A 9,885-nucleotide genomic window follows, 5' to 3' on the forward strand; every position below is an offset into this window, starting at 1 on the left:
CGGGGGCCAGCACAAAGTGCATCATGCTATGACGGCCCCCATCAACATCGGATTTCTCCTAGGGCTTAGGATCGACTGACTCGTGTGCAACGGCTGTTCACACGAAACCCTTCTCCGCGTCAGCCCTCCAGGGCCTCGCTGGAGTATTTGCTACTACCACCAAGATCTGCACCGACGGCGGCTCCAGGCAGGCTCACGCCCAGACCCTTCTGCGCCCACCGCCGCGACCCTCCTACTCGTCAGGGCTTCGCGGCCGGCCGCAAGGACCGGCCATGACTGCCAGACTGACGGCCGAGTATAGGCACGACGCTTCAGCGCCATCCATTTTCAGGGCTAGTTGCTTCGGCAGGTGAGTTGTTACACACTCCTTAGCGGATTCCGACTTCCATGGCCACCGTCCTGCTGTCTTAAGCAACCAACGCCTTTCATGGTTTCCCATGAGCGTCGATTCGGGCGCCTTAACTCGGCGTTTGGTTCATCCCACAGCGCCAGTTCTGCTTACCAAAAGTGGCCCACTTGGCACTCCGATCCGAGTCGTTTGCTCGCGGCTTCAGCATATCAAGCAAGCCGGAGATCTCACCCATTTAAAGTTTGAGAATAGGTTGAGGTCGTTTCGGCCCCAAGGCCTCTAATCATTCGCTTTACCGGATGAGACTCGTACGAGCACCAGCTATCCTGAGGGAAACTTCGGAGGGAACCAGCTACTAGATGGTTCGATTAGTCTTTCGCCCCTATACCCAGCTCCGACGATCGATTTGCACGTCAGAATCGCTACGGACCTCCATCAGGGTTTCCCCTGACTTCGTCCTGGCCAGGCATAGTTCACCATCTTTCGGGTCCCAACGTGTACGCTCTAGGTGCGCCTCACCTCGCAATGAGGACGAGACGCCCCGGGAGTGCGGAGGCCGCCGCCCCGTGAAGGGCGGGGAAGCCCCATCCTCCCTCGGCCCGCGCAAGGCGAGACCTTCACTTTCATTACGCCTTTAGGTTTCGTACAGCCCAATGACTCGCGCACATGTTAGACTCCTTGGTCCGTGTTTCAAGACGGGTCGTGAAATTGTCCAAAGCTGAAGCGCCGCTGACGGGAGCGATTATTCCGCCCGAGAGCATCCCGAGCCAACAGCGGCGCGGGTCCGGGGCCGGGCCAGGTAGGTCCGTCATCCGGGAAGAACCGCGCGCGCTTGCCGGGAGCCCGAGCGCCCAAAGGGGCGAATCGACTCCTCCAGATATACCGCCGGGCAGCCAGCCAGGACACCGGGGCTCTGCCCAACAGACGCGAACCGAGGCCCGCGGAAGGACAGGCTGCGCACCCGGGCCGTAGGCCGGCACCCAGCGGGTCGCGACGTCCTACTAGGGGAGAAGTGCGGCCCACCGCACACCGGAACGGCCCCACCCCGCGGCGAGTGGAAAGGCAACCGGACACGACCCCGCCGCGGATTGCTCCGCGCGGGCGGCCGGCCCCATCTGCCGAGGGCGGAGGCCAGTGGCCGGATGGGCGTGAATCTCACCCGTTCGACCTTTCGGACTTCTCACGTTTACCCCAGAACGGTTTCACGTACTTTTGAACTCTCTCTTCAAAGTTCTTTTCAACTTTCCCTCACGGTACTTGTTCGCTATCGGTCTCGTGGTCATATTTAGTCTCAGATGGAGTTTACCACCCACTTGGAGCTGCACTCTCAAGCAACCCGACTCGAAGGAGAGGTCCCGCCGACGCTCGCACCGGCCGCTACGGGCCTGGCACCCTCTACGGGCCGTGGCCTCATTCAAGTTGGACTTGGGCTCGGCGCGAGGCGTCGGGGTAGTGGACCCTCCCAAACACCACATGCCACGACAGGCGGCAGCCTGCGGGGTTCGGTGCTGGACTCTTCCCTGTTCGCTCGCCGCTACTGGGGGAATCCTTGTTAGTTTCTTTTCCTCCGCTTAGTAATATGCTTAAATTCAGCGGGTAGTCTCGCCTGCTCTGAGGTCGTTGCACGAGGTGTCGCACGCCACACCGCCAGCCGGCTGTGCACGCTACCGAGTAAGTACCGGTATGCGAACCGCCAGGCGACGGGCGCGCATCGCACGTTTAAGGAGGCGCGGCCGGCCCCACAGGCGGCCGCGACGCTCCCAGGTCTGCGAAGCGGGGCAAACGCCGCGCGCTTCAGTATACGTAGCCGACCCTCAGCCAGACGTGGCCCGGGAACGGAATCCATGGACCGCAATGTGCGTTCGAAACGTCGATGTTCATGTGTCCTGCAGTTCACATGTCGACGCGCAATTTGCTGCGTTCTTCATCGACCCACGAGCCGAGTGATCCACCGTCCTGGGTGATCTTTTTCTGAGTTTCCACTGTCTCTTTCAAGACAGTTGCATAGGCGGGACGTAGGCGTGTGGCGGCCCCTGTTCAAGCGTTCTGTGTCCAACGGCCTCACGGCCGATGGGCGTCGTACGGCTCCACACCGGAGCGGACAGGCAGTCGGGCGAAAGTCATTCAAAACCGGCGCCAGGCGCCAGGTGCCGCAGGCCAGCCGCTCCAGCGCTTCAGCGCTCGTACCACACAACATTGGCGTTAGTTTTGAGACGCACGCGTGGTTCCGCACGCGGCGCACGGCTACTGCGAGCCGTACAGGTAGCGTGTTGCGCGACACGACACGCACATCGAAAGACATGCAGTCTAGTCGGTAATGATCCTTCCGCAGGTTCACCTACGGAAACCTTGTTACGACTCTTACTTCCTCTAAATGATCAAGTTTGGTCATCTTTCCGGTAGCATCGGCAACGACAGAGTCAATGCCGCGTACCAGTCCGAAGACCTCACTAAATCATTCAATCGGTAGTAGCGACGGGCGGTGTGTACAAAGGGCAGGGACGTAATCAACGCGAGCTTATGACTCGCGCTTACTGGGAATTCCTCGTTCATGGGGAACAATTGCAAGCCCCAATCCCTAGCACGAAGGAGGTTCAGCGGGTTACCCCGACCTTTCGGCCTAGGAAGACACGCTGATTCCTTCAGTGTAGCGCGCGTGCGGCCCAGAACATCTAAGGGCATCACAGACCTGTTATTGCTCAATCTCGTGCGGCTAGAAGCCGCCTGTCCCTCTAAGAAGAAAAGTAATCGCTGACAGCACGAAGGATGTCACGCGACTAGTTAGCAGGCTAGAGTCTCGTTCGTTATCGGAATTAACCAGACAAATCGCTCCACCAACTAAGAACGGCCATGCACCACCACCCACCGAATCAAGAAAGAGCTATCAATCTGTCAATCCTTCCGGTGTCCGGGCCTGGTGAGGTTTCCCGTGTTGAGTCAAATTAAGCCGCAGGCTCCACTCCTGGTGGTGCCCTTCCGTCAATTCCTTTAAGTTTCAGCTTTGCAACCATACTTCCCCCGGAACCCAAAAGCTTTGGTTTCCCGGAGGCTGCCCGCCGAGTCATCGGAGGAACTGCGGCGGATCGCTGGCTGGCATCGTTTATGGTTAGAACTAGGGCGGTATCTGATCGCCTTCGAACCTCTAACTTTCGTTCTTGATTAATGAAAACATACTTGGCAAATGCTTTCGCTTCTGTTCGTCTTGCGACGATCCAAGAATTTCACCTCTAACGTCGCAATACGAATGCCCCCGCCTGTCCCTATTAATCATTACCTCGGGTTCCGAAAACCAACAAAATAGAACCGAGGTCCTATTCCATTATTCCATGCACACAGTATTCAGGCGGGCTTGCCTGCTTTAAGCACTCTAATTTGTTCAAAGTAAACGTGCCGGCCCACCGAGACACTCACTCAAGAGCACCCTGGTAGGATTGCAACGGGGTCCGCCTCGGGACGCACGAGCACGCACGAGGCGCGTCGCACGCCTTCAGCTCGCCCCACCGGCAGGACGTCCCACGATACATGCCAGTTAAACACCGACGGGCGGTGAACCAACAGCGTGGGACACAAATCCAACTACGAGCTTTTTAACCGCAACAACTTTAATATACGCTATTGGAGCTGGAATTACCGCGGCTGCTGGCACCAGACTTGCCCTCCAATAGATACTCGTTAAAGGATTTAAAGTGTACTCATTCCGATTACGGGGCCTCGGATGAGTCCCGTATCGTTATTTTTCGTCACTACCTCCCCGTGCCGGGAGTGGGTAATTTGCGCGCCTGCTGCCTTCCTTGGATGTGGTAGCCGTTTCTCAGGCTCCCTCTCCGGAATCGAACCCTGATTCCCCGTTACCCGTTACAACCATGGTAGGCGCAGAACCTACCATCGACAGTTGATAAGGCAGACATTTGAAAGATGCGTCGCCGGTACGAGGACCGTGCGATCAGCCCAAAGTTATTCAGAGTCACCAAGGCAAACGGACCGGACGAGCCGACCGATTGGTTTTGATCTAATAAAAGCGTCCCTTCCATCTCTGGTCGGGACTCTGTTTGCATGTATTAGCTCTAGAATTACCACAGTTATCCAAGTAACGTGGGTACGATCTAAGGAACCATAACTGATTTAATGAGCCATTCGCGGTTTCACCTTAATGCGGCTTGTACTGAGACATGCATGGCTTAATCTTTGAGACAAGCATATGACTACTGGCAGGATCAACCAGGGAGCTGCGTCAACTAGAGCTGAGCAGCCGGCCGCCCGGGAGTGTGTCCCGGGGGCCCGCGCGAACACGCAAGCGTCCGCTCAATTATTCTGCAAACAGGAGGAGGCTGAGCTCCCCTGCACAATACACCTCGAAACCCTCTCAGGTCCCGGCGGCGCGCAGCGCCGTCCTAAGTACTTGGTCGGGTTCGAGAGAGGCGCAATCGCCCGGAGTTTGGCGAGTAGACGCTTTAGGTGCGACCACCCGTGCTCCCAACTGAGCTTGCCGCTGCCGACAGAGGCCCGGGAGCGTGCTGTCGTGGCATTGCCGGCGGGAGACAACACGCGCCACCTACGGTGGCCGGCAGCTCCAACGCCAGCGCCACAGAAGGACAAAAGCCCCACTTGGGTGCCGAAGCGAACTCTCCCAGCACAGCGCACGCGCCAACACGTCCGCACAGCTGCGATACAAACCACCTGCGAGAACCGCAGAGGCGACCGAGCAGCAGACGGCGTCGCGGCGCCGAGCGCCGGGCGGCGGCGCATCCTCAGCGCACACAGTCCTCAATCGGACCAGCACACTGCAGATGTCCACCGCGCTTCGCACCGGGCCCGCGAGGACCTACTTTGGCCGCACGGCGCCGCGTGCAGGGTGCGCCGGCGCGCAGCTGCGCCGCCTGCCGCCTCCGTCGGCCGGCGCGCCTGCCACTGGCCGCCCCCACCAGCCGGCTGTAGCGCGTGCGCCCACGCACCGCGCGGCCAGCACGCCGGGAGGCCCCCCCTCACCGGCCGGGGACGGTCCCACCCAGCCACCGCCGCGTATCGCTTCACACCCACATGCCATTCACGTTCGTGGGCATGGTGGGTATCGCTGAAACAACCGGTTGGTAGCTCAACCGATCGTCGCCATCACTGATTCACCTCTAGCGAGAACAACCGCACCACAACCGTTTACCAGTTGTTCATTTGCGTAACGTCACCAGCAAACGTAGACGTCCATCGCCATTTGCAAATTCAACGATTGTTGCATGCCTGTGTCAGGTGTCACGACACACTATGTCTGCCCACATACACGCAACAACATGTGCACGCTTCGCGAACACGTGGAAGGTGGCCCCCGTACGTATGCGATGTCCATTGCGCGAACGACTGTCAACCGGCCTCTGTCGCATGTCGCAGATGTGGAACGCAGTGCACCATGCTATCACGGTGTGTGAGAAGAGACGACTACGTCTGACAACACGCGCCACTACATCAACAGACGGCTCATGCTGATCGCCATCCACGGCATACCATACTGCAATCCAGCTCTTATAGGGAGACGACACGTAGCTGAGTGCACAATATTTGGACCGTATGGTTCGCCGTTGTTGGCGCAGTCGTGGTACGGTCACACATGTACCACGATGTATCATTCAGTACATGAGGACCAATGTGCAGTACAGTGTGTGATTTGGACGTACAACATCAGCGGACAGTTGACACACGCCGTACCACAACGTAGGCTGTGCTTCGCCATGCAAATGCCAATGAACAACTGCGAAGGGCATTGAGCATGTACGTCCTGCTGCCATCCGCATTACAGTGTATAGCTGCAAGGTGTTTAACATGAAGCGATACTCTGGGGACCAGGCAGTGCGAGTAGCAAACTATATTGCGGGGGTTGCAGTTAGGCAACACCACACTAATTTAACGCGTCGTATGACAATTACAGAGCAGGTTAAGGCCCAACGTGTGTTGGGTTAAGGCCCAACGTGTGTTGGGTTAAGGCCCAACGTGTGTTGGGTTAAGGCCCAACGTGTGTTGGGTTAAGGCCCAACGTGTGTTGGGTTAAGGCCCAACGTGTGTTGGGTTAAGGCCCAACGTGTGTTGGGTTAAGGCCCAACGTGTGTTGGGTTAAGGCCCAACGTGTGTTGGGTTAAGGCCCAACGTGTGTTGGGTTAAGGCCCAACGTGTGTTGGGTTAAGGCCCAACGTGTGTTGGGTTAAGGCCCAACGTGTGTTGGGTTAAGGCCCAACGTGTGTTGGGTTAAGGCCCAACGTGTGTTGGGTTAAGGCCCAACGTGTGTTGGGTTAAGGCCCAACGTGTGTTGGGTTAAGGCCCAACGTGTGTTGGGTTAAGGCCCAACGTGTGTTGGGTTAAGGCCCAACGTGTGTTGGGTTAAGGCGCAACGTGTGTTGGGTTAAGGCGCAACGTGGGTTACGTTAAGGCGCAACGTGGGTTACGTTAAGGCGCAACGTGGGTTACGTTAAGGCGCAACGTGGGTTACGTTAAGGCGCAACGTGGGTTACGTTAAGGCGCAACGTGGGTTACGTTAAGGCGCAACGTGGGTTACGTTAAGGCCCAATATAGGTTAGGTTAAGGCCCAATATAGGTTAGGTTAAGGCCCAATATAGGTTAGGTTAAGGCCCAATATAGGTTAGGTTAAGGCCCAATATAGGTTAGGTTAAGGTACAATATAGGTTAGGTTAAGGTACAATATAGGTTAGGTTAAGGTACAATATAGGTTAGGTTAAGGTACAATATGGGTTAGGTTAAGGTACAATATGGGTTAGGTTAAGGCGCAATATGGGTTAGGTTAAGGCGCAATATGGGTTAGGTTAAGGCGCAATATGGGTTAGGTTAAGGCGCAATATGGGTTAGGTTAAGGCGCAATATGGGTTAGGTTAAGGCGCAATATGGGTTAGGTTAAGGCGCAATATGGGTTAGGTTAAGGCGCAATATGGGTTAGGTTAAGGCGCAATATGGGTTAGGTTAAGGTACAATATAGGTTAGGTTAAGGTACAATATAGGTTAGGTTAAGGTACAATATAGGTTAGGTTAAGGTACAATATGGGTTAGGTTAAGGTACAATATAGGTTAGGTTAAGGCACAATATGGGTTAGGTTAAGGCGCAATATGGGTTAGGTTAAGGCGCAATATGGGTTAGGTTAAGGCGCAATATGGGTTAGGTTAAGGCGCAACGTGGGTTACGTTAAGGCGCAACGTGGGTTACGTTAAGGCGCAACGTGGGTTACGTTAAGGCGCAACGTGGGTTACGTTAAGGCGCAACGTGGGTTACGTTAAGGCCCAATATAGGTTAGGTTAAGGCCCAATATAGGTTAGGTTAAGGCCCAATATAGGTTAGGTTAAGGCCCAATATAGGTTAGGTTAAGGCCCAATATAGGTTAGGTTAAGGCCCAATATAGGTTAGGTTAAGGTACAATATAGGTTAGGTTAAGGTACAATATAGGTTAGGTTAAGGTACAATATGGGTTAGGTTAAGGCGCAATATGGGTTAGGTTAAGGCGCAATATGGGTTAGGTTAAGGCGCAATATGGGTTAGGTTAAGGCGCAACGTGGGTTACGTTAAGGCGCAACGTGGGTTACGTTAAGGCGCAACGTGGGTTACGTTAAGGCGCAACGTGGGTTACGTTAAGGCGCAACGTGGGTTACGTTAAGGCGCAACGTGGGTTACGTTAAGGCCCAATATAGGTTAGGTTAAGGCCCAATATAGGTTAGGTTAAGGCCCAATATAGGTTAGGTTAAGGTACAATATGGGTTAGGTTAAGGTACAATATAGGTTAGGTTAAGGCGCAACGTGGGTTACGTTAAGGCCCAATATAGGTTAGGTTAAGGCCCAATATAGGTTAGGTTAAGGCCCAATATAGGTTAGGTTAAGGCCCAATATAGGTTAGGTTAAGGCCCAATATAGGTTAGGTTAAGGTACAATATAGGTTAGGTTAAGGTACAATATAGGTTAGGTTAAGGTACAATATGGGTTAGGTTAAGGTACAATATGGGTTAGGTTAAGGTACAATATAGGTTAGGTTAAGGCACAATATGGGTTAGGTTAAGGCGCAATATGGGTTAGGTTAAGGCGCAATATGGGTTAGGTTAAGGCGCAATATGGGTTAGGTTAAGGCGCAATATGGGTTAGGTTAAGGCACAATACGGGTTAGGTTAAGGCACAATACGGGTTAGGTTAAGGCACAATACGGGTTAGGTTAAGGCACACATTGTTGTAAGGAAAGGTGTTTTCGGGGGGGGGGGGGCTGGTTTGTTGATTGTGATTATCGTAAGTAAATGACTGCGGCATCATCTGATTTGCCACGTCAGGGTGCACCTTTGGCTCATAACAGGCGGCGCTCTGATTCCATGCTTGTGGCAGACCTGTGTCTTTCATTCGTGCCATTGTTTGTGTGGTGTGACAGGAGGCAGTATTGTGATGTTGGGTGCACCCCTGTGTAGGACATGTGTGGGTGTTGGTGGCTTAGCTGAGCAATGGTGGTTGTCGGAAGGGTGGGATATTCTGTTTTCCGAGTGGACCTCCCGGTCTGGTTATGATAGTGTGGATTGTCTAATGTGGCAGAGAGGATGCACTGGGTGTTGTTCCATGCTGGTGCTTAGATATTGTCTGTGTGCCTGTTACAGGCAGAGAGTAGTGCGTGATAAGAGTGTCTGGCTGACGTGTGATTGTGAGCAGAGTCTTTCAGCATGTATACGGACAGTTGTATACATTATCTGTATTCTGATGGCTCTATCTATTACTAATCAGCGCCGTGTATACGTTTAATCCGGTTCCAGTCGAAACTATTGTATCTCTGTACATTAGTGACACGGCGAGCCCGCTATGTAGTTACTCGTCTCGGCAGCTTCCACCGGTGTATGGCAAATGATTATAAGGAATCAGTCTAGTCGTCAATACCGATAGTGTGACGTCACATGTCTGGGGTGGGGGACGCTGCGCCCTTCCGGTGGGTCATGGCCTAGGAAGACTCTTCCCACGCAGGGGGGCTTGGACTGTCATTGACTCTTCCGAGTAATATACTTGCCGTACGTTTTTGCGACTGCGAGTGCAACGCTCACCGGTACCGACATGGATGGAGCGCCTCCTAGCTGCCGCTGAGCATCTGCATTCGTACAGAGAGCAACGCGCTCGCGTCTGTAGCTCGTACGTGGTACAGCTCGCAGCTCATGTATAGGGACAGCGGGAATGTCGCATATTGGACATAACTCTTCATGAAACGCACGTTATAGGGGTGGATTGCACATTGCGAGTGCGAGCAAAGTCCGCCGTTCATCCGCTGGAGCTGCGAGTTGGGCGGTTGGGGTGGGGCACGAACAGGTGCAGGTGGAGTGATTGCCGGTCCACGACTTCGTGCGGCAGAGGCGCTGGCGTTGGGGTGCTGTTGTCGACAGAGGATGCAGGCTTTGTGGGTGGGGTCGAAAGAAGGGCACTGTGGGCCCATGGCTGTCTTAGTCGGCTTGGCGTCTCATAGATGACGGTATCGTCGTTGCAGGAGGTCATGTTGCGGGAGACCTACAGATGGCGGTATGTTTTGCGGTGCGCTCGA

General features: G+C 54.6%; 2 non-coding genes and 1 pseudogene across 2 annotated transcripts; all 3 read right to left on the reverse strand.

Moving 5' to 3' along the window:
* The window catches only part of LOC124592523, a 5,111-nt pseudogene extending 3,142 nt beyond the window's left edge, over positions 1–1,969 (reverse strand).
* Positions 1,970–2,157: 188 nt separating this feature from the next.
* LOC124592526 lies at positions 2,158–2,312 on the reverse strand. The gene has a single exon (XR_006977487.1). It is a non-coding gene; the product is annotated as a 5.8S ribosomal RNA (ribosomal RNA).
* A 352-nt stretch (positions 2,313–2,664) lies between these two features.
* LOC124592519 lies at positions 2,665–4,574 on the reverse strand. The gene has a single exon (XR_006977481.1). It is a non-coding gene; the product is annotated as a small subunit ribosomal RNA (ribosomal RNA).
* Between the last annotated feature and the right edge of the window lie 5,311 nt (positions 4,575–9,885).

The sequence above is a fragment of the Schistocerca americana genome, unplaced genomic scaffold (genome assembly GCF_021461395.2).
Source record: "Schistocerca americana isolate TAMUIC-IGC-003095 unplaced genomic scaffold, iqSchAmer2.1 HiC_scaffold_937, whole genome shotgun sequence".
NCBI lineage: Eukaryota > Metazoa > Arthropoda > Insecta > Orthoptera > Acrididae > Schistocerca > Schistocerca americana.